Raw genomic sequence first — 24,722 nt, forward strand, 5'->3', positions numbered from 1 at the left:
GGTATATTTGGACTTTCAGAAGGCGTTCGACAAGGTCCCACACAAGAGATTGATGTGCAAAGTTAGAGCACATGGGATTGGGGGTAGTGTACTGACATGGATTGAGAACTGGTTGTCAGACAGGAAGCAAAGAGTAGGAGTAAATGGGTACTTTTCAGAATGGCAGGCAGTGAGGCGGTTAAGAAAGCAAATGGCATGTTGGCCTTCATAGCAAGGGGATTTGAGTACAGGGGCAGGGAGGTGTTGCTACAGTTGTACAGGGCATTGGTGAGGCCACACCTGGAGTATTGTGTACAGTTTTGGTCTCCTAACCTGAGGAAGGACATTCTTGCTATTGAGGGAGTGCAGCGAAGGTTCACCAGACTGATTCCCGGGATGGCGGGACTGACCTATCAAGAAAGACTGGATCAACTGGGCTTGTATTCACTGGAGTTCAGAAGAATGAGAGGGGACCTCATAGAAACATATAAAATTCTGACGGGGTTAGACAGGTTAGATGCAGGAAGAATGTTCCCAATGTTGGGGAAGTCCAGAACCAGGGGTCACAGTCTAAGGATAAGGGGTAAGCCATTTAGGACCGAGATGCGGAGGAACTTCTTCACCCAGAGAGTGGTGAACCTGTGGAATTCTCTACCACAGAAAGTTGTTGAGGCCAATTCACTAAATATATTCAAAAAGGAGTTAGATGAGGTCCTTACTGCTAGGGGGATCAAGGGGTATGGCGAGAAAGCAGGAATGGGGTACTGAAGTTGAATGTTCAGCCATGAACTCATTGAATGGCGGTGCAGGCTAGAAGGGCCGAATGGCCTACTCCTGCACCTATTTTCTATGTTTCTATGATTGCTGCTGGAACCGAGCAAACACCACGAGTGGCAGGTGGGGAACCAGGTCATGGTCCGCAACTTTGCCAGGGTGGGAGTCATTGAGCCACTATACATGGGGCCTTACAGCATTGTCGACAAGGCAAGCCCCATGGTATACGCGGTCAAGATGCCCCGCCGGGTTAAATGGTTTCACATTAACCAATGTTAACTGTTTAACCCCAACAAGGCAAAACCTCGTGGGAAAGGGCAGCCCGGAGGGATAATCCTGACGGGAAGCCCAGGCCCCCAGCCCACCACTGCAGCCCCACCGATCCCACCACAAGGAGCAGTGAGTTGCTTCACAGGTACAAACTACCCACAGATTTGGGACCCACAGGAAGGGGGATTCCTACCTTACATATGGGATGAGGACTAACCTCCACCCGTTAGGAGATCCGCTCAGACTCCGCAGCCAAGGATGCCACCGTCCCTAGCAGCCTGTTTTACTTTCCCGAGAGGTACTAGGGGAAAAGGGCCGCACAGGGCAGGCAGCCAGTCACTGGACGTGACCACACAGCCAAGGTCTCCTGATGGGGAAGGGGTTGTACCGGAGACAGGGGCCACCGACAGTGAGGAGCCTGTCGGGGTTAGCCTAGCCTTCGGTGCAGACAGCCCAGAGCCTGCAAGCGAGATAGTGGCGGCAGGTCCCAGCAGTGAGTGGTCCCTGGAAGAACGAGAGTCTCCTGACAGATAAGGGGTTGTACCGGAGGATGGGGCCGCCGACAGTGAGGAGCCTGTCGGGGATAGCTTAGCTTTTGGTGCAGACAGCCCAGAGCCTGCAAGCGAGATAGTGGCGGCGGGTCCCAGTAGTGAGTGGTCCCTAGAAGAACTGAGGAAGCACTGTGAGAGTATCAGCTGCGAGTGGTTTCGGGTGGAACCCAAAGCCCACAGAGGATACGGGAATCCCCGGCAGTGAGGAGCCTGCCGGGGGAATTTTCGTTGCTCCCGAGGGCAGTGAGCCATCCCTGGAGGGGGTGAGGGGCTGTACCAGCCCAGTAAGCACCACCCGAAGCTCGGGGGACACCTTGGCAAGGAAGACAGAGGGGCCGCAGAGTTGGTCCGGCCCAAGAAGCCAAAGGAGAGCTGGCCTCCCCCCTACATTCCACCGCATAAAAGGAAAATCAAGGAGCATCCCAGGGATTAGCACAGCCACCCGGGAAGGGTGGCAAGCAGGTTAAAAAGGAGAGCAGTAGGTGTGTACAGATATATATAAAGATTTCTCGAGTGTAGTGGGACTCAGGTGGCCTCTGCAATATAGGGAGTATAACAGTGAGGCTTTTGAGCTAATAGGATAGGGAGCCTGGACTTCTTTTTTTCTCTAACTTCCTCTTTTGTGTAAGGTTTGTTTGTTGTTTCAAGTGTTTATTAGTTGAAACCCCTTGACTTCCACAGTAAAATTTCATTTGCGGTCAGACCAATAGGCTCACACAGTTTAAACCCGTGCAGGGGTACTATGAGGTGTAGACAGAGTGGAAAATGGGGGAGGGATGAGCCAGGGGGCTCACGGTTTTTGAACCAAATGAGGTTTTGTCTTTCAGAAGAGGAACCAGAGATGAAGAAAATCCTGCTCCTGTGCACCTACATCAGAATGTGCATCGGCTACTGGGGAGAGACTGAAGAAGCCATTATTTTTGGATGCTCAGGGGGGGCAGGTACCGACTGTCACCACAGGAGAAGGGACCCCAGGGGTAGAGGGGACTGCAATATATACCCACAGGGGAAGGTGGCCAGGGTGGTTGGGGTCCAATTCCACTAGATACTCCAGCCACCCCAGGGTCACGTATGGGGAAGCATCAGTCTCCTGCCCCAGCATTGTGGTGGCCGCATCCCGGGTTAGGGTAGTGGTTGGGAAGAGGGTTCACCTCACCTGTAAGGGGCACATCCCGTTGGGAAGATGGTGGTGGCTCAGGAAGCTGAGCAAGGACATGGGAAACCCGACAGCAGATTGGGAGAGACTGGACAACAGCACCTACCGACCATCACGGGCACCCGGGGGGGAGTGAGTGTGTGTTGGAATAAATGGTGGGAGGCGGAGTTAGGAGTGTATGTGTGCATGTGGGGATCAGAGAAGATATGCCCGGCAGGCATCTCCATAGCGTTCTCCCGACAGTGGCGGGATGAAGGGGAGGGGATGGGATGGGACCGGAGCATGGTCGCACGCATAGTAAGCCACCCCAGCTCCATCCACGCCACCGAGTTAAGCGCACCTGTCCACAGCCCCAACCGAACCAACTGACACGGACAGATGCCCTACCACCACCCAGAGACCAGACAGCAGTTTGGTTTTGGTTCCCACGGACAAGCTGCTATACCAGGAGGTCCACTACACCGTGGCCTCCGTCATCCTAAACCTTACCGAGGTGCACCTACCTGAGTGGTGCTTAAAAGAGACAGAACGCCTCTACCAGGCTCTCCTTTGAGAAATGTTCAGGCCATTCTACGAGCTCGATTTTGGCTATTTGAACAAGACTTTGCTGTACCGTCTACAACCCAAGGACAACGTCAAACCGAAAAGACACAGAAGAGGGATCCAGAATGATGTTTTTACCGGTTTCAACACCGGGGCATTAATGATTAATAGCATGGACAATTATGTAGCACATTTCGGATACCACATTCCATTTTTACCAGACCACCTGACAGATCTGTTCAAAGCAGCACAAAAATCCCAGAAACATTATTTCACCCGACAACAAAAAAACAGTAAAATTGGGAGCCCAGATAGCTGACTTAAATTCACGGCCCTGGTGGGATTGGGGTTTGGACATAGCGGTCCCGGCCTGGGACCGCATCCTCTCTCACGCCCTGGTGGAGGCACAGCTGATCACCGGAGCCGATTTGCTGGCGATCTGCTGCCAGCTGAGGAGAAAGGGCCATCGTTTAAAAATTGAGAAAAATTGAGAAAAATGAAAAAACCTATGCAGGAGGCCAAGTCAAAGGCCAAATGAAAAGGGAGGGCTAGCAAAGTCTATGCAGTATGACGGGACTGATTGTACGAGCCGAATGTATTGCACTGTAAAGAAAAGTCTGTACCTTGTAAAAGGTCCGTACCTCTCTATCTGTAATACTATGATGTGTGATACTATGTACTATTATGATTTTGGTGAAGGGTATTGGTTGAGAAGCATTTTTACATTTTCAGTATTGTATTGATTCCAAATGTATGAATACCATTGGTGTATTTTAATGTTTTATCGTGGGTTTAGGTAAGATTTGGGGAAGATTGACTCTGTGAGAGGGAAAAGGTTTTGCTTCACATTTTTAAAACACCCTGAGACAGAGTGTTTTAACGGGGGACTGTAAGGTTCTGCAAAACCAACCACGGAGACATGTGGCAGGGAGAATGGGAAGATGTCATGTTTAAAATGACCAACTGCAGCCAACAGCCTGTAAACCGCGGAGGATGATGGGACTCTGGCCACCCTGTACAGTAACAGACAGTGTTGCAGGGGCACGGAACCGGACGGAGGATGAGCCAGCTACCGTAAGGGGGAAGAGTGTACATTCGGTTCTTCCAGGAAAATGGATACAAGGCAACTTTATATTTTAAAAGGACATTTCTCCAGCTTTTCGTGTAAAATCCTCACAGAAGAGGCAACATGTCCAGGCAAAATCTCCCCAGTAATACACAAGGCAACACAAAGGGTATCAGTTTGAATAATTAAACAAAGGCCCACAGGTCTGATGCAATCATTTTGGCCAGCCCAGACAGAGTGGCACCTCTGTCGAGATAGTGAACAATCATCTTCATTCATCCCATCAGCGAGCGACAGGATACAGGAGGTGTGGTTAATCTCCCATTCCAGACAGATCGATACACATCGAACTGCCATTCACACCCCATTTTATTCAAGGAAGACCCAAGACAATGGCATGCATTGTTGGCGTGAAGATGAATGGACTATAAGAAAAGCTGCAAAAACAAGGAGCTTTTTGAGGTTGGAGTTTGGAGGTTGGAGGTTGGAGTCAGCTTTTGCATTGAGTTGTAGAGTTGAGTTAAGAAGGTGGGAGTCAGTTTTCGTTGTGGTAGAGTTGAGTTAAGAAGCTCTGGGGAAGGTGTGCTTATCTCCAGCTGCTTTTTGCTTAGGAGCCAACCGAGAGGCAAATAGAAGAAACCGACGCAACATCGAGGAGGAAAACCGAACCGACCAACAACGTAAAACCCACCCCAGAGGGACCCTGAGCTGAAATAAGTGCCCCCCGAACCCCGGCGTTGATAGGATTGTGAGTAGAGCCCAAACCCCCTCACAGACTCAATTTAGGATAGGAATTGGTAAGAAGGGTGGAAGTGGGAGGTGGGGTTGTGTGTGGGTGGAATGTTTCAACCTCTTATCTTCCCCTTCCCTGTTACGAGAATTTTCCGTGTTGTTGAGTGAGATTGTGCCATTACCGCTATTTACGACCTCTTCCTATGCCCTCTATCATTGTGTTTACTATTCTAAATAAACAACATTAGCCATTTTGCGCTCTTACCCACTGTGTCTGGTGCCTCATTACTCACCCATCCTCATAAATCGCACGTACAGAGCCTCAGAGGAGTGTGGATTCGAACCCACACTCCATGCTCCCCTTACAAGTTGGCGTGCGCTCCTTCCACTGTTTGCGCTTGGCTTCCGCATGCTCCCGGCGAAGAGACTCAAGGTATTCGATGCTTTCCCGGATGCTTCTCCTCCATTTTGAGTGGTCTTGGGCCAGGGATTTCCAGGTGTCGGTTGGGATGTTGCACTTTTTCAAGGAAGTTTTGAGATATCCTTGAAGTGTTTCCTCTGCCCACCTGGGACTCACTTGATGTGTCGGAGCTCGAGTAGAGCGCTTGTTTTGGAAGTCTTGTATCAAGCATGTGGACGATGAGGCCCATACATTGGAGCTGATCAAGCGTGGTCAATGCTTTGACACTGGGGATGTCGGCCTGAGCGAGGACACTGACATTGGTGCACCTATTCTGCCAATGGATTTGCAGGATTTTGCGGAGGCAGCGTTGGTGGTACTTCTCCAGTGCTTTGAGGTGCCTGCTGTGTATAGTCCATGTCTCTGAAGCATACAGGAGGGTGGCTATCACTACTACTCTGTAGACCAGCAGTTTGGTGCTGGGTTTGAGGTCCTGGCCTTCAAATACCCTCTTCCTCAGGCGACCGAAGGCTGCACTGACACACTGAAGGTGGTGTTAGACTTTGTCATCGACATCTGCCCTTGTTGACAGTCGGCTCCCGAGGTATGGAAAATGATTCACGTTGTCCAAGGCTTCGTCATGGATCTTGATAATTGGGGGCAGTACAATGTGGTGGGGGCAAGTTGGTAGAGAACCTTTGTCTTACGGATAATTAGTGTAAGGCCCATACTCTTGTACACTTCGGTGAAGGTGTTGACGACGGTTTGGAGTTCCGCCTCCGAGTGTGCGCAAATGCAAGCGTCGTCTGCATCCTGTAATTTCATGACACAGGATCTGGACTGGAGGCGATCTTCACTGCGAGTCAAATTCAGGTAAAATGCAAGGGAGCAGCACCAGCCTCTGTACATGGCCTTCTTTGACCTCACAAAGGCCTTCGACACTGTCAACCATGAGGGATTATGGAGTGCCCTCATCAAATTCGGCTTTGCTCAAAAGTTCGTCACCACCCTCCGCCTGCCCCATGATGACATGCAAGCCGTGATCCTGACCAACGGAACCACCACAGAGCCAATACACATGTGGACCGGGATCAAGCAAGGCCGTGTCATCGCCCCAAAGTTCTTAGAAACACAGAAACATAGAAAATAGGTGCAGGAGCAGGCCATTCAGCCCTTCGAGCTTGCACCACCATTCAATATGATCATGGCTGGTCATGCAACTTCAGTACCCCATGCCTGCCTTCTCTCCATACCCCTGATTCCTTTAGCCATAAGGGCCACATCTAACTCCCTTTTGAATACATCCAGCGAACTGAACTCAACTTTCTGTGGTGGAGAATTCCATAGTTGAAAGAGGGATGAGATCCTGCAGCCAGAGTTTAGGGAGCTAGGAGAGAGATTAAAAAGCAGGACCTCAAAGGTAGTAATCTCCGTGTTACTGCCGGGGCCACGTGCTGGTGAGTACAGAAATAGGAGGATAGAGAAGATGAATGCATGGCTGGAGAGATGCAGGTGGGAGGTGGGACCTTTACAAGCCAGACGGGTTGCACCTCAACAAAGCCGGGACCAGAATCCTTGTCGGAGGGTTTGCTAATGCTGTTGGGGAGGGTTTAAACTGACTTGGCAGGGGGATAGGAACCGGAGAATAGATTCAGTGGGGAGAGAGGCAAAGCTGGAATTGGGCAGCAGAAAAGTAGAAAGTCAATTTGGAGGAAAGAGGAAACAAGGGCTGGAAAATAGACAACAGAGGAGTTTGGCACCACTAAATGGTATATACTTCAATACAAGGTGTATAGAGAACAAGGCAGATGAGCTGAGAGCACAGATTGACACTTGGGAGTATGATATTATAGCTATTACTGAGACATGGCTGAAAGAATGGCAGGTATGGCAGCTCAACATTCCTGGTTACAGGGTTTTCAAGCGGGATAGAGAATGGGGTAAAAAAGGAGGTGGGGTCACAGTATTAATTAAAGAAACAATTACAGCTGTGAAAAGGGATGATATGTTAGAGGGGTCATCAAACAAGGCCACATAGGTTGAACTGAAGGACAAAAACAGAGCGATCACACTACTGGGAGTATACTATAGATCCCCAAACAGTCAGAGGGAGGTAGAAGAACAAATATGTGGGCAAATTGCTGCAAAGTGCAAAAACTGTAATAGTGGAGCTGTAATAGTGGGGGATTTCAACTACCCTAATATTACTGGGGAAAAGTAATGTAAATGGTACAGAGGGTGTGGAATTCCTAAAATGCATTCAGGAGAACTTCTTTAGCCAGTATGTAACAAGCCCAATAAGGGCGGGGGCAGTTCTGGACTTGGTTTGGGGGAATGGTGAGGGGCAGGTGGAAGGGGTGTCAGTGAGAGAGCATTTTGGTGCTAGTGATCATAATTCAAGAAGATTTAGGGCAGTTATGGAAAAGAACAAAGGTGGACCAGGAATAAAAGTTCTCAATTGGGGTAAAGCCAATTTTGCTGAGCTGAGATGGGATTTGGCCAAAGTGGACTGGAAACGGCTACTTGATGGTAAATAAGTGTCAGGGCAGTGGGAGGCATTCAAGGAGGAGATCCGGCGGGTGCAGAGCAAGTAATCCCTTAAAACAAGCATGGGGCTAACAAGTCTAGAGCCCACTGGATGTCAAGGGTCATACAGGGTAAGATAAAGAAAAAAGGGAAGCATATTTCAGATACCGGGAACTCAACACTGCAGAAACTCGAGAGGAGTATAAAAGTGCAGGGTGCAATTAAAAAAGATATCAGGAAAGCAAAGCATGGAAGAATGTTGGCAAGTAAAATCAGGGAAAACCCAAAGATATTTTATAAATACATTAAGAGCAAGAGGATAACTACAGAAAGAGTGGGTCCTATTGGAGAACACAAAGAAAACCTGTGTGTGGAGGCAGAAGGCATGGGTAGGATTCTTAATGAATACTTTGCATCTGTTTTCACAAAAGAGAGGGGCGATGCAGACTTTGCAATGAGGGAGGGAGAGTGTGAAATATTAGATGAGATAAACATAGTGAGAGAGGAAGTATTACGGAGCTTAGCAGATTTGAAAGTGGATAAATCCCCAGGCCTGGATGAAATGTATCGCAGGCTGTTAAGAGAAGCAAAAGAGGAAATCGCAGAGGCTCTGACCATCATTTTCCAATCCTCTCTGGCTACAGGTGTGATGCCAAAGGACTGGAGGACTGCTAATGTTGTACCTTTGTTTAAAAAGGGAGAAAGGGATAGACCAAGTAATTACAAGCCAGTCAGCCTAACCTCGGTGGTGGGAAAATTATTGGAAAAAACCTGAGGAATAGGATAAATCTACATTTGGAAAGACATGGATTAATCAAGCACAGTCAGCATGGATTTGTTAAGAGAAGGTCATGTCTGACTAACTTGATTGAATTTTTCGAGGAGGTAACAAGGAGGGTCAATGAGGGTAGTGTGTGTGATGTAGTGTATATAGATTTTAGCAAAGCTTTTGATAAGGTATCACATGGCAGACTGGTCACGAAAGTAATAGCCCATGGGATCAGGGCAAAGTGGCAAGCTGGATCCAAAATTGGCTCAGAGGCAGGAAGCAAAGGGTAATGGTTGATGGGTGTTTTTGTGACTGGAAGGTTGTATCCAGTGGGGTTCCGCAGGGCTCAATGCTGGGTCCCCTGATTTTTGTGGTATATATCAATGACCTGGACTTGAATGTTGGGGATATGATTAAGAAGTTTGCAGATGACACTAAAATAGGCAGTGTGGTTGATAACGAAGAAGAAAGCTGTCGACTGCAGGAAGATATCAATATACTGGTCAGGTGGACAGAATAGTGGCAAATGGAATTCAATCCAGATAAGTGTACGGTAATGCATTTGGGGCGGTCCAACAAGGTAAGGGAATACACATTAAAGGAACAAAGGGACCTTGGAGTGCAGGTCCACAGGGCCCTGAAGATAGCAGGCCAGGTAGATAAAGTGGTTAAGAAGGCATATGGAATACTCGCCTTTATTAGTCGAGGCGTGGAATACAAGAGCAAGGAGGTTATGCTTGAACTGTAAAAAACACTGGTTTGGCTGCAGCTGGAATACTGCATGTAGTTCTGCTCACCACATTACAGGAAAGATGTGATTGTACTGGAAAGGGTGCAGAGGAGATTTACAAGAATGCTGCCTGGACTGGAGAATTTTGGCAATGAGGAAAGATTGGAGATGCTGGGCCTGTTTTCTTTGGAACAGAGGAGGCTGAGGGGTGACCTGTATAAAATTAGGATGCGTCTATTTGTAATAACTGAAATGCAGCTGTTTCTCTGATTGGCTCTCCAGATCTATTGCTAATTGGTCCCCTTGGAGAATAAGCCACACCCTGAAGTTCCTCTGGAATGTGCAACTGGAACTGCCCAGCCCAAGTTCTGAGTGAATTTCCCATTTGTAATTCGATCCATTGACTTCAGAAGCCTGAGAGGATAGACCTCCCCAAAAGCCACCAAGTTCCAGCCGATGTCCCTTACCCCAGCGTGTGTACATCTTTCTGCCAGCTGAAGAGCCTTACCCCAGCAATTCCTCTGCTAGCTAAAGACCTTTACCTTAGGCACCCCCACCTCCCCACCCATAGATGGGGCATTGTGTGCAGATTGTTAACATGTTTATTGGATATGAAGTGAATAGTGACAGTGTCGTGACTTCTGGATCTCATCCACCCCAACGATATCCCTTGCAACACACGCACCGAGCTTGCATGCACCAGGGGAAAGAACATGATCCGTCTTCTCTGAGTTCCCTCTCTCCCCTCCAATCCCTGCTTCCCCAGGCTCTTTCTCCCCCGTCCCCCACAAGCTCTCCCTCTCCCCCCAAGCTCTCTCCCCCTCCCCCTTCAAGCTTTCTCATCTCCCCCCACCCTCCCAAGCTCTCTCCCCCTCCCCCTTCAAGCTTTCTCACTCTCCCCCCGCCCCCCCAAGCTCTCTCCCTCCCCCATCCCAAGCTCTCTCTCTCCCCCCTCAAGCTCTTTCTCCCCCTAGTCCCCAAGCTCTCTCTCTCTCCCCCAATCTCTCTCTCCCCCCAAGCACTCTCTCTCCCACCAAGCTCCGTCCTCCCACCCCAAAGCTCTCTCTCCCCCCCCAAGCTCGCACTCCCCACCAAGCTCTCTCTCTCCCTCCTCCATCCCCAAGCTCTCTCTCTCCCTCCCCCATCCCCAAGCTCTCTCTCTCCCTCCCCCACCCCCAAGCTCTCTCCCCCTCCCACTCTCTCTCTCCCACTCGAAGCTCTCTCTCTCCTCCACCAAGCTCTCTCTTCCCCCCCCAAGCTCTCTTCCCTCCCCCATGCTATCACTCTCCCCAGCAATCTCTCTCCCCCCACCAAGCTCTCTCCCCCTGCCAAGCTCTCTCTCTCCCGCCCCCAAGCTCTCTCTCTTCCCCCCGCCAAAGCTTTCTCTCTTTCCCCCTCCACAAGCTCTCTCTCCGCCCCCCCCCCCGCCTACCCCCCGCCTCCAAGCTCTCTCTCACTCTCCCCACCTGATGCCTGCTCTCGCCAGCACTGTGGGGGGCTCAGGGTCCACTTTGGGGGGCATGCGGCCCGCTCGGGGTTCGGCACTGTGGGGGGCTCGACGGATGCGTTCAGCTGCTCAGTGGAGGCAACGTGATATTGGATGCATGCACAGAAAATGTTATATATGTAAACCTGTAAATACTTGTGTAGCCACCAGAGGGCTCATTCCCTGGAGTCCCAAGAGATCCCACGATCCCTTGGGAGCACCTGTACTTAAGGAGGCCTCACAGGCTTGAGAGGCACTCTGGAGACCTGCAATAAAAGACTGTCACATTTTACTTTGAGCTCACAGTATCTATTCAGACTCTTTATTCTTACATAACAACTGGCGATGAGGTACAGATGACTAACCCAACGATACAGAGAATAGTGGGCATCCTGGAGAAATTTTCGGAGGGTGATGATTGGGAAACCTTCGTGGAACGACTCGACCAATACTTCGTGGCCAATGAGCTGGAAGGAGAAGCGAACGCTACCAAACGAAGGGCGATTCTCCTCACCGTTTGCGGGGCACCAACGTATGGCCTCATGAAAAATCTGCTTGCTCCAGCGAAACCCACAGAGAAATCATACGAGGATTTGTGCACACTGGTCCGGGAGCATCTGAACCCGAAGGAAAGCGTTCTGATGGCGAGGTACCGGTTCTACACCTACAAAAGTCTGAAGGCCAGGAAGTGACGAGCTATATCGCCGTGCTAAGACGCCTTGCAGGACATTGCGAATTTGAAGGACATTTGGAGCACATGCTCAGGGACTTCTTTTACTTGGCATTGACCATGAAGTACTACTTTGCAAACTTTTGACTGTAGAGACCCCAACCTTGAGTAAAGCCATAGCGATAGCCCAGGTGTTCATTGCCACTAGTGACAATACCAAGCAAATCTCTCAGCACACAAGTGCTGCTACAAGTACTGTGAACAAAGTGATGTTGTTTTCAAATCGCAACGTACAGGGCAGGCCCCACATGCCTGCAGTTGCACGTCCGCAGATGTCTCAGAGTTCACCATCAAGGGTGATGAATACAAGGCCATTAACACCTTGTTGGCGCATTGTTTCCATTCATGCCGCTTCAAAGGGTACATTTGCAAGAGTTGTGGAACAATGGGACACCTCCAATGTATGTGCAGGCGAGCAGCAAACCCTGCTAATCCTGCAAACCACCATGTTGCAGAGGAGGACAGATCCACAGCAGATCATGATGAACCAGGGCCTCAGACCGAGGAAACAGAGGTATATGGGGTGCACACATTTACCACAAAGTGTCCCCCGGTAATGCTGAAGGTTGAATTAAATGGACTCCCGGACACGGGTGCGAGCCAGTCCATTATGAGCAAAAAGACTTTCAATAAATTGTGATGCAGCAAGGCCTCAAGGCCAGTCCTGACTCCCATTCGCACTAAACTGAGAACTTACACAAAGGAACTGATTCCCGTAATCGGCAGTGCTACTGTAAAGGTCTCCTACGATGGAGCGGTACACAAGCTACCACTCTGGGTGGATCCGGGCGATGGTCTCATGCTGCTTGGTAGGAGCTGGCTGGGAAAGATACGCTGGAACTGGGACGACAGCCGAGCGCTCTCATCCGTTGATGACACTTCATGTGCCCAGGTCTTAAACAAGTTCCCCTCGCTGTTCGAACCAGGCATCATGAAGTTCCAAGGACCAAAGTGCAGATCCACCTAATTCCGGGGGCGCGGCCAATCCATCACAAGGCGAGAGCAGTACAGTACATGATGAGAAAGAGGATGGAGATCGAGCTGGACCGGCTGCAATGAGAGGGCATCATTTCACCGTTTGAATTCAACGAGTGGGCCAGTCCAATTTGTTCCAGTCCTCAAGGGAGACGGCACCGTCAGAATCTGTGGTGATTACAAAGTAACTATCAATCGTTTCTCCCTGCAGGATCAATACCCACGACCAAAGGCAGACGACCTTTTTGCGATGCTGGCGGGAGGAAAGACGTTCACGAAGCTAGACTTGACCTCGGCCTACATGACGCAGGAGGTGGAGGAATCATCGAAGGGCCTCACCTGCATCAAGACGCACAAAGGTCTCTTCATTTACAACAGATGCTCGTTTGGGATTCGATCAGCCGCGGCGATATTCCAGAGAAACATGGAAAGCTTACTGAAGTCGGTCCCGCGCACTGTGGTCTTCCAGGACAACATCTTGGTCACAGGTCGCGACACAGTCGAGCATCTGCAGAACCTGGAGGAGGTTCTTAGTCGACTCAAGCGCAAGGGGCTCAGGTTATAATGCTCGAAATGCGTTTTCCTGGTGCCTGAAGTGGAGTTCCTGGGGAGAAGAAACGCGCCGGACGGCATCAGGCCCACCGATTCGAAGACGGAGGCAATCGAGAATGCACCGAACATGACAGAGCTGCGGTCGTTTCTCGGACTCCTGAACTACTTTGATAACTTCTTACCGGGTCTCAGCACACTGCTCGAACCACTGCACGTCTTACTGCATAAAGGAGAATGGGCATAGGGTAAAAGCCAAGGAAATGCATTTGTAAAAGCTAGAAAATTGTTATGCTCAAATTGCTTGTGTTGTATGATCCACATAAGCGTTTGGTACTAGCATGTGATGCGTCGTCATACAGGTCGGTTGTGTATTGCAACAAGCAAATGAATCTGGGAAATTGCAACTGGTTGCCTTTGCATCCAGAAGTCTGTCTAAGGCTGAGAGAGCCTACAGCCTGATTGAAAAAGAAGAGTTAGCGTGTGTTCATGGGGTAAAGAAAATGCATCAATATCTGTTTGGGCTCAAATTTGAATTGGAAACTGACCATAAGCCACTGATATCCCTCTTTTCCGAAAGTAAGGGGATAAATACGAATGCATCGGCTTGCATCCAGAGATGGGCGCTCACATTGTCCGCATACAACTACACCATCCGCCACAGGTCAGGCACGGGATATTGTGCCAATGCTCTCAGTAGGCTGCCATTGCCCACCATGGGGGTGGAAATGGCACAGCCCGCAGATTTAGTCATGGTAATGGAAGCATTTGAGAGTGAGCAATCACCCGTCACAGCCCAACAGATTAGAACCTGGACGAGCCAGGACTCCTTACCGTCTCTAGTAAAAAATTGTGTGCTTCAAGGTAGCGGGTCCGGTGTCCCTGAAGACTACGTGTGCGGGAAGTGTATCCGCCTTCAGCTCCTGACAGACCGCGTTGCGGAATTGGAGCTGAAGGTGGATTCACTTTGGAGCATCCACGATGCTGAGAATGACGTGAATAGCACGTTTAGTGAGTTGGTCTTACTGCAGGTAAAGGGTCCACAGCCAGAGAGGGAATGGAAGACCAACAGGAAGAACAGTGCAAGGAAGGTAGTGCAGGGGTTCCCTGCGGTCATCCCCCTGCAAAACAGATACACCGCTTTGAGTACTGTTGAGGGGGATGACTCATCAGGAGGGAGCAGTAGCAGCCAAGTTCATGGCACCGTGGCTGGCTCTGCTGCACAGGAGGGCAGGAAAAAGAGTGGGAGAGCGATAGTGATAGGGGATTCAATTGTAAGGGGAATAGATAGGCGATTCTGCAGCCACAACCGAGACTCCAGGATGGTATGTTACCTCCCTGGTGCAAGGGTCAAGGATGTCTCGGTGCGGGTGCAGGACATTCTGAAAAGGGAGGGTGAACAACCAGTTGTCGTGGTGCACATTGGTACCTACGACATAGGTAAAAAAAGGGATGGGGTCCTACGAGATGAATTTAAGGAGCTAGGAGTTAAATTAAAAAGTAGGACCTCAAAAGTAGTAATCTTGGGATTGCTACCAGTGCCACGTGCTAGTCAGAGTAGGAATCGCCGGATAGCTCAGATGAATACGTGGGTTGAGCAGTGGTGCAGCAGGGAGGGATTCAAATTCCTGGGGCATTGGAACCGGTTCTGGGGGAGGTGGGACCAGTACAAACCGGACGGTCTGCACCTAGGCAGGACCGGAACCAATGTCCTCGGAGGAGTATTTGCTAGTGCTGTTGGGGAGGAGTTAAAACTAATATGGCAGGGGGATGGGAACCAATGCAGGGAGACAGAGGGAAACAAATTGGAGACAGAAGCAAAAGACAGAAATGAGATGAGGAAAAGTGGAGGGCAGAGAAACCCAAGGCAAAAAACAAAAAGGGCCACTTTGCAGCAAAATTCTAAAGGGTCGAAGTGTGTTAAAAAAGCAAGCCTGAAGGCTCTGTGCCTCAATGCGAGGAGTATTCGGAATAAGCAGGACGAATTAACTGTGCAGATAGCAGTTAACAGATACGATGTGGTTGGCATCACGGAGACATGGCTCCAGGGTGACCAAGGCTGGGAACTCAACATCCAAGGGTACTCAACATTTAGGAAGGATAGACAGAAAGGAAAAGGAGGCAGAGTGGTGTTGCTGGTTAAAGAGGAAATTAATGCAATTGTAAGGAAAGACATTAGCTTGGATGATGTGGAATTGGTATGGGTGGAGCTACGGAATACCAAGGGGCAGAAAATGTTAGTGGGAGTTGTGTACAGACCTCCAAACAGTAGTCGTGATGTTGGGGAGGGCATCAAACAGGAAGTTAGGGGTGCATGCAATAAAGGTGCAGCAGTTATCATGGGTGACTTTAATATGCATATAGATTGGGCTAACCAAACTGGAAACAATACGGTAGAGGAGGATTTCCTGGAGTGCATAAGGGATGGTTTTCTAGACGAATATGTCGAGGAACCAACTAGGGGGGAGGCCATCTTAGACTGGGTGTTGTGTAATGAGAGAGGATTAATTAGCAATCTCGTTGTGTGAGGCCCCTTGGGGAAGAGTGACCATAATATGGTGGAATTCTACATTAGGATGGAGAATAAAACAGTTAATTCAGAGACCATGGTCCAGAACTTAAAGAAGGGTAACTTTGAAGGTATGAGGCGTGAATTGGCTAGGATAGATTGGCGAATGATGCTTAAGGGATTGACAGTGGATGGGCAATGGCAGACATTTAGAGACCGCATAGATGAACTACAACAATTGTACATCCCTGTCTGGCGTAAAAATAAAAAAGGGAATGTGGCTCAACCGTGGCTATCAAGGGAAATCAGGGATAGTATTAAAGCCAAGGAAGTGGCATACAAATTGGCCAGAAATAACAGCGAACCCGGGGACTGGGAAAAATTTAAAACTCAGCAGAGGAGGACAAAGGGTTTGGTTAGGGCAGGGAAAATAGAGTATGAGAGGAAGCTTGCAGGGAACATTAAAATGGACTGCAAAAGCTTCTATAGATATGTAAAGAGAAAAAGGTTAGTAAAGACAAACGTAGGTCCCCTGCAGTCAGAATCAGGGGAAGTCATAACTGGGAACAAAGAAATGAATGGCAGACCAATTGAACAAGTACTTTGGTTCGGTATTCACGAAGGAGGACACAAACAACCTTCCGGATATAAAAGGGGTCAGAGGGTCTCGTAAGAAGGAGGAACTGAGGGAAATCTTTATTAGTCGGGAAATTGTGTTGGGGAAATTGATGGAATTGAAGGCCGATAAATCCCCAGGGCCTGGTGGTCTGCATCCCAGAGTACTTAAGGAAGTGTCCTTGGAAATAACGGATGCATTGACAGTCATTTTCCAACATTCCATCGACTCTGGATCTGTTCCTATGGAGTGGAGGGTAGCCAATGTAACCCCACTTTTTAAAAAAGGAGGGAGAGAGAAAACAGGGAATTATAGACCGGTCAGCCTGACATCGGTAGTGGGTAAAATGATGGAATCAATTATTAAGGATATCATAGCAGCGCATTTGGAAAGAGGTGACATGATAGGTCCAAGTCAGCATGGATTTGTGAAAGGGAAATCATGCTTGACAAATCTTCTGGAATTTTTTGAGAATGTTTCCAGTAGAGTGCACAAGGGAGAACCAGTTGATGTGGTATATTTGGACTTTCAGAAGGCTTTCGACAAGGTCCCACACAAGAGATTAATGTGCAAAGTTAAAGCACATGGGATTGGGGGTAGTGTGCTGATGTGGATTGAGAACTGGTTGGCAGACAGGAAGCAAAGAGTAGGAGTAAATGGGTATTTTTCAGAATGACAGGCAGTGACTAGTGGGGTACCGCAAGGTTCTGTGCTGGGGCCCCAGCTGTTTACATTGTACATTAATGATTTAGTCGAGGGGATTAAATGTAGTATCTCCAAATTTACGAATGACACTAAGTTGGATGGCAGTGTGAGCTGCGAGGATGATGCTATGAGGCTGCAGAGTGACTTGGATAGGTTAGGTGAGTGGGCAAATGCATGGTAGATGAAGTATAATGTGGATAAATGGTGACAGATTAGGAAAAGGGGAGTTGCAACGAGACCTGGGTGTCATGGTACATCAGTCATTGAAGGTTGGCATGCAGGTACAGCAGGCGGTTAAGAAAGCAAATGGCATGTTGGCCTTCATAGCGAGGGGATTTGAGTACAGGGGCAGGGAGGTGTTGCTACAGTTGTACAGGGCCTTGGTGAGGCCACACCTGGAGTATTGTGTACAGTTTTGGTCTCCTAACTTGAGGAAGGACGTTCTTGCTATTGAGGGAGTGCAGCGAAGGTTCACCAGACTGATTCCCGGGATGGCGGGACTGACATATCAAGAAAGACTGGATCAACTGAGCTTGTATTCACTGGAGTTCAGATGAATGAGAGGGGATCCCATAGAAACGTTTAAAATTCTGACGGGATTAGACAGGGTAGATACAGGAAGAATGTTCCCGATGTTGGGGAAGTCCAGAACCAGGGGTCACAGTCTAAGGATAAGAGGTAAACCATTTAGGACCGAGGTGAGGAAAAACTTCTTCACCCAGACTGGTGAACCTGTGGAATTCTCTTCCACAGAAAGTTGTTGAGGCCAATTCACTAAATATATTCAAAAAGGAGTTAGATGTAGTCCTTCCTACTCGGGGGATCAAGGGGTATGGCGAGAAAGCAGGAATGGGGTACTGAAGTTGCATGTTCAGCCATGAACTCATTGAATGGCGGTGCAGGCTCGAAGGGCCGAATGGCCTACTCCTGCACCTATTTTCTATGTTTCTATGTCTATGTTTCCATGTCCCATTGGAAATGTAGGATGAGATAAAGCCGTACCAGCGGTGCAAAGATGAAATGTCTTTCCAGGCAGACTGCCTTCTGTGGGGCAATCGGGTAGTGGTCCCCAAGAAGGGCAGGGACACTCTCATCAGTGATCTCCACAGTACTCACCCAGGCATCATAATGATGAAAGCGATAGCCAGATCCCATGTGTGGTGGCCCGGTATCAATGCAGACTTAGAGTCCTGCGTGCACAAATGTAACATGTGCTCGCAGTTAAGCAATGCACCCAGGGAGGCGCCACTAAGTTTATGGCCTTGGCCCTACAAACCGTGGTCTTGGGTCCATGTCGACTATGCAGGCCCGTTTTTGGGTAAACTGTTCTTCGTGGTTGTAGATGCGTACTCCAAATGGATTGAATGTGAGATAATGTCGGCAAGCACGTCCGCTGCCACCACTGAAAGCCTGCGGGCCATGTTTGCCACTCACGGCCTGCCTGATGTCCTTGTGAGCGACAACGGGCCATGCTTCACCAATGCCGAGTTCAAAGAGCTCATGACCCGTAATGGGATCAAACATGTTACATCTGCCCCGTTCAAACCAGCATCCAATGGTCAGCAGAGAGAGCAGTGCAAACTATCAAGCAGAGGGTAACTGAAGGCTCACTGCAGACTCGCCTATCCCGAGTTCTGCTTAGTTACCGCACGAGACCACACTCGCTCACTGGGATTCCAGCCGCTGAACTGCTCATCAAAAGGACACTTAAGACAAGGCTCTTGTTAGTCCATCCTGATCTACATGAACAGGTAGAGAGCAGGCAGCTTCAACAAAGTACATAACATGATAGCGCAAATGTGTCACGCGAAATTGAAATCAATGATCCTGTATTTGTGTTGAACTTTGGACAAGATCCCAAGTGGCTTCCCGGCACTGTCATAGCCAAAGAGGGGAGTCGGGTGTTTCGGGTCAAACTTTCAAATGGACTCATCTACCGGAAACACTTGGACCAAACCAAACTCAGATTCAAGGACTATCCAGAGCAACCCACATTGGACCCTACCTTCTTTGACCCCCCAATACACACACCAGTGGCAACCGACACCGCGGTTGACCACGAAGCAGAACCCATCACCCGCAGCAGCCCAGCAGGACTCACCACACCAGGCAGTCCAGCAAGGCCAGCTGCACAGCAGGCCAGCGAGGGCCCAACAAACGATTCACCAAAATCAGCACTTGCACCGAGACCATCAACCAGGGAAAGAAAGGCCCCACATCAACTCAGCTTATAAATAGTTACACTATTGACTTTGCGGGGGGAGTATTGATATATATGTAAACCTGTAAATATCTTGTGTAGCCACCAGAGGGCTCATCCCCTGGAGTCCCAAGGGATCCCACAATCCTTAGGCTGGAGAGGCACTCTGGAGACCTGCAATAAAAGACTACGGTCACACTTTACTTTGAGCTCACAGTATCTAGTCAGACTCTTTATTCATACATAACAGAAAAGGGTTAGTAGGAATTGCACTGGGAGGCAGGGGGTGGGCAGGGGGGGGGGGGGGGGGCGGGTGGAGTTGGTGATATTTGTCCTAACTCGTTTCTGCGCATGCGTCAGGGGATGCAAGCGCAGAAGGGAAAATTAGTACAAATAGTTATCTGATAAAATTATGAGGGACCTGGATAGAGTGGATAAGAAGCACCTGTTTCCCTTGGCAGAGGGGTTAACAACCAGGGGCATAGATTTAAAGTAATTGGAGTCAGGTTTAGAGGAGATATGAGGGGAAATTTCTTCACCCAGAGAGTGGTGGGGGTCTGGAACTAATTTCCTGAAAGGGTGGTAGAGGCAGAAACCCTCAACTCATTTAAAAAATGCTTGGATGTGCACTTAAAGTGCCGTAACCTACAGGGCTACGGACCAAGAGCTGGAAAGTGGGATTGCCTGAATAGCTCTTGGTCGGCCAGCTCGGAAACGATGGGCTGAAATGACCTCCTTTTGTGCTGTAAATTTTTATGATTCTATGACTCTATGACACTCCACTGCAATGCTGAGGGAGCGCTGCTCTGCCAAAGGTGCCGTCTTTCAGATGAGACGTTAAACTGAAGTCCCGTCTGCACTCTCAAGTCGACGTGAAAGATTCCATAGCACTATTTCAAAGAAGAACAGGGGAGTTATTCCCAGTTCCCTGCCCAATATTTATTCCTCAATCAACATAACAAAAACACAGATTATCTGGTCATTATCACATTGCTGTTTGTGCGAGTTTGTTTGTGTGTAAATTGGCTGCTGCGTTTCCCACATTATAACAGCGGCTACATTCCAAAAGTACTTTATTGGCTGTAAAGCGCTTTGAGACGTCCTGTGGTCGTAAAAGGCGCTATATAACTCCAAGTCTTTCCTTCTTTCTCAGATTGTGGATTATCAGGGATACAATGAGGATTATCAGCGACACAGATTGAAGACTATCAAGGCACAGATTGAAGATGATAAAGGACAGAGATTGGGGATTATCAGCTGATGGAATGGATCAGTCAGGCGAAACCTTGTGTTCAATGAGACTGTCGCTGGAAGCCTGTCTCATAAGTAGGGTTGATTTGAACTGATTGTGCGAGTGTAGTATAGGCGGGGGCAGGACGAGCGGCTATCCCTGTGATGAAGCCCCTGTGGTCATTTTAATCCCAGGCCTCATTAATATCTGCATACAGTGCTACTTCTTTTCCCTGCCAGAATGGAAATGGTAATTCCTCCTTCGACCACGCCAGGAGACCACACTGCTGTCAGTGACGGAATTGATGTTACGCACAGCTTTTTTCTGTAACTATCCTCCACTCATTGCGTTTTACTGGAGAAATAATCCAGCTTTTATTGGGAGGCATTGCTGCAGTTTTCCTCATGAGTTCTGTCTGCTGTATTTTGTTGGACTCTTTTTAAACAGACTGTAGATTGTTTGCCGTAGTGCGCTGTTTAAACATGCTCTGTTTGCTGAGTGAACAGACTATGTTTGCTGCAAAATATACTGGGCTGCAATTTGAGGCCCCTACGGGCCCACAGGGGCTGCACAAGTTCCGGGTTTAGGCCTCCGTGGGTGGAGAGTTAGGCTATTTGCCCAACTTCTGCACAGCAAATGCCCAGGAAATTCGTATGCCTGGTAAAAGCAGGTCTAAGGCTTGTATTTACCAGCGTAAAAGTTTCAAAAAACATAAAAATATATTTTTTTATTCATTTAAATATTAAAACACATGTACACTAGGTAGGGTTAATTTTAAACCCTTTAAAACATTTACAATTATCTTTCAAAAAAGAAATTGTTGTTTTAAATGTTTAATTATGTTGCATTTTTATTAATTTTAAACATGTAATTGTTTAATTTTATTTGTTATGTTAAATGTAATTTATTTGCGATCCCCATTCATGCTTATGGGGATTCCGTGTGAATGGGGATCCCCTTCTTTGATTGGTTGGACCAGCCCACATGATCCCGGGGCACTTGCGAACCACCTGCGCCCCTGGGATATGTGAGCCTTTACGCCTGTCTGTGCAGAAAGGCCCAGATTACTGTGAGAGGCCCAGTGTCTGTGGATCCCGAGGCAGAAGGTCATTTCGTAGATTTTTTGCTAGTCGGAGGCTTCCGCCCACGGGAGGCCTCCGACTGCAAATTCAGCCCCACTGTTTGCTGTAAGTCCTGCCGTAAGCTCCGGCCCACCTCCAACATGTGGGCTCACACAGTACAACTCATTGGCTGACACAGTCTTATCAATAGACACTCAGTTCATTACTATTTGAACAATTAGGCAACCCGGCCACGTGACCTGCACAATTTCCAGCACATTCCCCGACTCTATTAAAGTGGGGACGGACTTAAAGTGAGGTTGCATCCCTATTTGTAATTTTCAGTGAACAACTCTGGAAGACTTGCTGGCTGTACACAAGTGGATGGACAGCTACCAGCCTTTCTGATGCTGACGTCTCTTTTGACGGATGTCACTGGCTCATGTTCTGGTGCCCTAATGGCCACGTGTGGACAATCAATCCCGCCCTGCACATGAAGGAAGCCAACCCTTGCTGCAAGCCCCGAGCTCTGTCCTGGTGACTGAGGTCAGTGGGGAAGGTGATGTACTGCTTGGCCCTGGCAGAGGGGGTGTCAGTCACCTGCTGAATGCAGCTGTGAACTGCAGACTGGGAGACGTGACTGATGTCCCATCTAGCAGCATAAAAGGCGCCAGTGGTGTAAAAATTACAGGTTGTGGTGACTTTGAGGGCCACTGGCATGGCGTATTCCCCTAGTCCTGCAGGCTGCAGGTTATGTTGCAGGAGGCTGCAGAGGTCTGAGACAGCCTGGCTGGAGAAACGCAGCCTCCTCCTACATTGCTCCTCACATAGACCCAAGAAGCCCACTGTCTGTCGACCCTGTGTGTGGGGTGTGGCCTCCTGCACACAGTTCAGAGATAAACGTTCAGCAGGATAACTCCCTGCTCTTCTTTGAGTTCTCCCACAGGCTCTCTTACAGCCACCTGAACAGGCAGGTAAGACCTCGGTTTGACTGTACTCCCTCAGTACGGCACTGCTGTGTCTGCATGGATTCTGTACTCAGGTCTCTGTTGTGGACTTGAACCTATGATTTTCTGACTCAGAGGTGAGAGTGCTACCACTGAATCATGACTGACACCCAATATGATTGAAACAATGAACACAGAGATTTTCATTATGGATCAACTCCGTGGGGAATCCCACCCGCACTTCCCCAAAAGCCTTTCCCATCAGCTCGAAGGTTCTGAAGCTCTTCTCCATATTCATATTTTTCAAAAGGCTCAAAGCGCTTAAGAAACCCAAAGCTTCTTCCCATTTCCATTCCCACTCAGCAGGTGCCCAGCTTCGGTATTGTAAGTACAGGGATATAGGGGCTGTGGCTGGGGGTCATTGTGGGCAGGTGAGGGAAGGCCTGCTGTCAGGGTCAGGGGTTGCCGCAGGCAGGGCCTGGGCCTTATACAAGACCCAGTGAGAGTAGGCACAATGGAGCAAGAAACAGGGAATGAGCAAAATAGAGCTGGTGAGATCTGCTGGTGGAGTTAGGCCTGTTGACCTTCCTGGGAACTGGGAGCACCAAGGCTGGAGTTGATCAAATGACCATTACAGCCAATTAGGGATAAGTATCATAAATACTGCAGCGCCACCTAGTTTACAGCTCAGAAAACGGAATCACAGCTCAGTGTAATAAATAGGAAGATTGAAGTGTGACAGGAATTGTGTGACAGGAAGCAAGAGTGACACTCACAGGAAGTATGTTTATATGGAAGACTTTGAATATATTCCCGATGGGGTTGACACTGGAAGAATGTTGTGTTAGTAACATCATTTGCTCTCATCTTTTTTTCCCTCTAATATTATTTTAATCTGTTTCAGTAAATTCCCCTGCTCCCAGAGCCCCCGATTCCCTGCAGTCCTGTACTGTTTGTTGAACTTTCTTATTCCCATTTTCATTGCCCGTTGACTCATTCTGGGACTTTGTTTAGTTTACAGTTATTTTGGGGATTCTATATTTATCTTCAATAATCCACATTATCGCAAGTTTAAGTCAGTTCCAATTTCCTTTCATATCCCTTTCAGTAATATTTCCCGGTTCATTTCTTGCAGTCCATGAGAAATGTGTATCTTTTACACCTCCCGTTAGCACCCCCTGGGTACGTGAACGGGGGCAAACGATCCCTCGCCCGGGGTGGCGGTACCACCTCCCGCGGAATTGCACGGGAGTTAGCAGAGGGGCAAACCGGCAGCGCCCGGCTCCGTGCGCAGCGACCCGGTTTAGCCCAACAGCGGAAATTGGGTAGCGCCCAGTGAGGCCGCCATGGACGATATTCACATCAGCCTCAAGGGTCGCAAACCGGGCCGCACTCTGCTCGTGGGGTGAAAAGTAAAGGGGAGGTGCGTGCCGCGATTTTTTTTGCCGACTTACCGTTTGAGCATTTCGTGGATGATTTTGCGGAGTCCAGCACTCCGCCTTACACCCCACTGCAGAGCTTGCAGCATGTACTCTCCTTTAACGGAAGGGGAGAGCTCTGTGTGCGGCGCTCCACATAGTGCTGGAAAATATGTCTGCTTCCTGTCCCGGTCCCGCCCTGACTCCTCTTGGGGGCAGTAACACTAATTTCACAGTCGGAGCAGAGATTCCGTGCCGGGCAGAGGAAGTTCCGCCTCGCTTTGGTTACCGCCCCCAAACGCAGCAATACCAAATTTTTGCCCCAGCCTTTTTAAAACCAAAAAGGCACCTATATTGAAAATTAATTTTACAAAGTTTGTGCGGCCTTCTCCCCGATGCAGTATTGAGTGAAGAAGTGGGTAAGAACCTACAGTGGGACAGGAAGGTGGCTATAAACTAGACTCACACAGCATTAAACCATTCAATGAGATCATCGCTGATCGGTTTCCTAACTCCAGCCACCTGCCTTTGCTTCATATCTTTTGATACCCTTACCTAATATCGATCTCTGTCTGAAAGCTCCAGTGGACTCCCAGCAGCCACAGCCTTTAGAGCGGGAGAGTTCCAGATGTTCACTACACGGGGCCTGATAGTCTCTGCATCCCAGAGTACTTAAGGAAGTGGCCCTAGAAATAGTGAATGCATTGGTGATCATTTTCCTACAGTCTATCGACTCTGCATCAGTTCCTATGGACTGGAGGGTAGCTAATGTAACCCCACTTTTTAAAAAAGGAGGGAG

Source organism: Pristiophorus japonicus, chromosome 13 (assembly GCF_044704955.1).
Source record: "Pristiophorus japonicus isolate sPriJap1 chromosome 13, sPriJap1.hap1, whole genome shotgun sequence".
Classification (NCBI taxonomy): Eukaryota; Metazoa; Chordata; class Chondrichthyes; family Pristiophoridae; genus Pristiophorus; species Pristiophorus japonicus.